Here is a 5,489-nt window from a genome sequence, read left to right on the forward strand (position 1 = left end):
TACACACAAACAAATTGATTATGTACAATATACATTTAGTTGTTATACAACATGAGTACCTTTATTTGAATTGATTACGTCTTACCAAATTGCCTTTTGGGTACTAATGAGGGCCCTGTAAAAATTGTTGAAGTTCTTATCCATTCAGCGGATTTATCGCAGCTTAACTGAGCTAAAACTCTTCAAAAATTAATTAAAATTGTCCAATTTGAATTAGCAATCTCATTGGTATCTCAACGCTACTTTGTAATAAGAATTAATTGGATATTTTTATTTTGTTACCCTTCATGTTGTTTGAATAAAATCAAGAAAAAGATACATAAATCTGATATCAAGCTCGCTACGGCACATGTTTTTGAGTAAATATCAATTTCAAAAAAATGTGTGCGTGTACACACGATTGAAACTTCTTCATGACCTTATTTTTTGAAAAATTATCTACTATATGCATCTTTACACAAATTGGTTAATTAAAATTAAATTAGATAAACTTTAACAAAAGGCTTTTATTATCATAGATATGAATACAAATAATAATACAATTATTTCTACTCTACTCGCCAGCTATTACTAGGAAAAAAAGAAAAAAGATGGCGCTTGAAGGAACAAATTGACGGTAATTTTTTTCCAATTGAAATTTTACACCAGCAAATTGTAAAATGCAGTAAATAAAAAGCGCGCTTTTGTAAAAATGCGATGTTAAAATGTAAATGTTTTTAGTAATAATTAATAATATTTTTTTATTTCAATCGCGATAGTTTTCTTTTCCACACCCATTATTAAATTAGTTATTAACAAATTTGGGAATAAATAATTACATGCGTTGTAACGTTCTACCGATAATTAATATATAAGTGTAATTATCGTCACTAGAGATAATATAATAGACTCAGGGTATAATCGCAGCCCGTAAAAACTAAAATTATATGTTACTTGTAATAAATCCTGTATATATCAAATGTATCGACGCAATAATAAGCCCAGAATCATTTAGCTTGAACAAATCACACCCCAGGAGGGGTTGTCTACCCCAATTCTTATCAGTGCGGCACACGCCTGTCACCACCTCCACAGCCTTATGAGGATTATGTACTCTAAAGGCAACGGTGTGCGTCTATTCGTGATAGAAAAGCATTCTAATATTTTAAGGATCATTTCCTGTTTAAAACCAGGTTATAAAACTCTACGTAATTATTTAAAAAAAATCAGGTAAGCAGGGATAACTTTCATGGTAACTGATTTGTTCAGAAGAAAGAGGGTTAACAAACAAAATCGATGTTTCTCGTTAAAACATTGATGGTGATATATAGCTCTTAAGAAACATTATCATCAGAATAATGGACTATATTACTGGCGACCCAGCTGTATCGGCGTATAAACGGCGGATGGCGGTTTTCCCATATAATTACTGACACTGTGGTGTATTTAATGTTGATTTTTCTATGATCTACTCAATGATCCACTAACTCAGAGCCTGGCCTAAGCTATATAAGAACCCGCTGGTTCAGAAACAAAGTCTGGGTGGTTAATATAATGAAAATGTAGTTATAAGTTTTTAATAATGGAAAAATTATTTATAATATTGTTTTTTATTAGCGCCATCTATGTAATTTAACATGGATCTCCAGTTCCCAAGTCAAGGTTCTGCTAATATTGTTAACAGTTCAGATGATTAAAATAACATAGACTTAATATTATAACAGTTCGGAAATTAATAGATAGATGGTGCTGCACACAATAAACATTCAGAAAATATGATAGGTCGAAGAGTTTATTTCTATTTACAAATAAAACGTCTCATTTAACATAACATAAATGATAAAATATTATCCTAAAATACATTATATATTTTGTAAAGTATTAAATATCTTTTTAATAAATACTTGAAAAATAAAAAAGGTATTTTATTATTTTTTCCTCAGATAGCAATTTCTGGCTAGCGCCACCCGTTTCATAGATAGAATTTTCGTTACTTAAGTTTAAAGTCTAAATTTGAAATCGTTAATAGCTCAAATTTTATTTATAAAAAAAATATTTAATAGATTTGTTGTTGTTGTTTCATCATTTAATTATCACTGCAGATACATAAGCGCATCTATATTCTGTAAGCTAACGGTGTGTCAACTATCATTTCAATAATATTAACGAAAATAAGCGATAAAAACCAACGATAAAGGGAGATAAATTAACAAGAGATCGCTATTGCTTTATAAAATACCGTTTTGGATTCTTTATGATTTAAATTTTAAAATAATAGACAAATGTAAACTTATTAATAGTTAACTTTATTAGGGTCATTTCAATAAATAAAACACAAAAATTACAAATTGATCTAATATTTATTAGGCATTACAAGATTACATCGGCCATCTAGAATAGAAAATGATTTAGCTTCTGAAGAAAATAATTTATATTATCTACTTTATTGTCTTTGTTTTAAGGAAACTTGATAAATGAATTAGTGTCTTTGTATTTAAGCTAGCCTATTTTATTTTGAAATCCTAAAATTATGTCTAAATAAATATATTTTTTTTGGAGCTTATTCTGACAGAAGAATTAGACTAACTTGGTTTAAAGACCAATCAAGCAGCGTAAAATACGACTTTTTAGAATCGGGGTTGATAGGTAATATTTTGTACAAATCGAACTTTACCTACAATTATAGGTTAGCAAATTGTTTATCGAATTTGTTATAATTGTTTAAACAAACTTATCAGAAAAGTTATATTGCAATAGGCTAGCTATTGTACGTTCATAATATTGTTTAAAAATATTTTTATCAAATTTCCTTTTATATCTAACTCCATAAGCCACAATTTAGCAATATTCACGCGATTTACGTCTAAATTTAAAATAATTCTAATTTAATTAAAGCCGTTCTATTATTTACTACCTTATAGTTATTATTGGAATTTAATGACTTTTAAAATCATTGGCGCCTGCAGACCTAGAAGCAAAATAAAAATTAATTATAGGTAACATTTGTATTGAAGCACAAGATGATTCAAAATAATCAATAAATTATATGAGCTTTTTTGATAGTTTTTTCAAAGGGGAAGTTAAAATATATCGATATCTTCAGAAAGATAGCCTATAAATCTTGACTCCTGTACGTCATAAATTAATTGGATTTTACCATACAGGAGTCATAGGTTGCGTTAAGTCTCGTACATTTTCACTTTCAATAGTGATAATGTGTTTTTGACCGTGATCCCAATATTGCGACATAGGCGCTCTACTGATACTGAGAGAAGTACATCGAACTTACATACAAAAACGTCGAGATCGCTATCACTCTCACGCACAAAACCAAAATCTCACTACGTCAAAATAATTGAAATATTCTAAGAATGAAAAATATAGATAATAACCAACAACTCTGACCTATTGGATATTGTTACATAAATTTCTCAATGTGTGCGCTGGATATATTGGTTATATCCGTACAGTACTATATGTATTCAATAAACTGTGATTTAAATGTTTGCAGTGTTTGGTTATCTTTTAGTATATAAAGTTATTGTAAGATCTGTTACATTACTAAGACATGTAGTATATAATATAATATATACCTCTAGACTGCAGGAAAACAACACTTCACAACTTTACCATAAGATGTGTTTCATAGATTGTAAATTTAATAAATCTATATCCAATTAAAACGCGCAAGATTATTGTTATAAAGTTTTACTGTTCATATTATTGTCATTTCAGTCTTCCACTCAAATTTTACCCGTTTTAATCAGTTACATTATGTTATAAGCTCTAATGGAAATATATTAGGCACGCTAACACATCACAAGCTAAAGGCTAGGCATACCTACGTATTTCTGTTATTTTTTTCTGAAAGTATATTTACAATGGCAGTATGAATAATAATTTACTGAATATAAATGAGTATTTTAATGTTAAAAATAAATAATTAAAATTTCTTAATAAGGACGAACTAATTTTTATAATTAATTATTCAATTTACGTTACGAATAATTCAAGCAAGCTATTGGAACTTTTGAAGATTTATTTTGAACAATAATTTTATTATAAAAATCTAGAAAATGTATAAATTCACAACCTATTTATTTGTCTATTTTATAAGATTGTGATTTTATGTCGTTTTTATATTTTTTTAAGGTATGCTTCTACTAGCATAATTTCCTATACTAACAAGTCATTCTAGGCCTTCAATATATTTTTCTAATATATAGAACAAAAATATCTGACTAACACGAAAATTCATCAACTTAGTACAAAGTAAATGTCTGGGAATTTTGGTCCGAATTATTCTTTAATGAAATTAATTATAATTGTATTTTTGATTTAATAATAAATCAAAGTTCTTAGGCATAATAGTCAGATTTTGTTAATGGTTAACCCTCAAGTCATTCTTTCGATCCAATATTTTTTTCTACGCGCGCAAATAACGCATCGTAATTGGAAAACCATGCAAGAAAACTACAATGCCGACAAACATTGTCGGTAATTGTCGTGTAGTGTGGGCAAGTTATAGCGCCACTTCATCACTTTTTGTTCTAAAAACTAAAAAGTATTTCATTTTGTATTAATAGGTTAATTACATAGAAGCCTACTATCTAATATTATTGTCTTATAATATTGTCATATTTTTAATAGAAAGCTCGATACGATACATAATATATGGTTATGTTTAACAATATTTTTGTGTATCGATTTAAATACTCTATAATAACGTTAATAAAATCCAAAATTGATTAACAATCGTTTTAAATAATACGTAACTAACGAATATTTATTTAATTTATATAGATGTAATTTATTGTCGTGTTTTATTAATACATTAGTAGTTCTAAGGAAAAAGAGGTATAAGTATGGACCACTAAAACAGTATGATAGATATATACATTGCACAAATTTTTCCCGTATTTTGTACAGCCCATTCAATAATGCGACAAAAATCCTGTGAACTATTTTATCTTTCCAATGAAACTAACATATCATTATATAGTTTAGTATACTATATACAATAATTATATCGAAAGTCGCGGTGTAATCGTTATGGCCACTTGAACCTAAAAGCAAGGTACATAATGTTGCTTTTGCATCATATATAAACTTAATTATCTTTTTGCATTACATTTATAGCCACGTTCCCAAAATATTAAAGGAACGATATCAGAGCAACTGTTATGGAAGATAAGACTTATCTACGATGAACAATCGCGGATATTACTGAATAATCGTGGATATATACGCACCGATACCCAGTCCTTACTTTTGTTTTTTATTTAATGTTATTGATAGTGCAACGAGCATTACAAAACCAGTATAATAAGAACACTAAAGTAATTATGACAACCACGGCCGCTTCTGGGCAACCATTGTAGGTAATAGAATATGGAATGCGCAAGAATTGCAAAACAACAGTTGATATACAATAAGTTAAACATACTGGAAAAAAACTTAAATAAATATAAAAAATGTAAGTTATATAAAATAGCTTTTTCATCCAAAAC

Source organism: Pieris rapae, chromosome 7, assembly GCF_905147795.1.
Source record: "Pieris rapae chromosome 7, ilPieRapa1.1, whole genome shotgun sequence".
Classification (NCBI taxonomy): domain Eukaryota; kingdom Metazoa; phylum Arthropoda; class Insecta; order Lepidoptera; family Pieridae; genus Pieris; species Pieris rapae.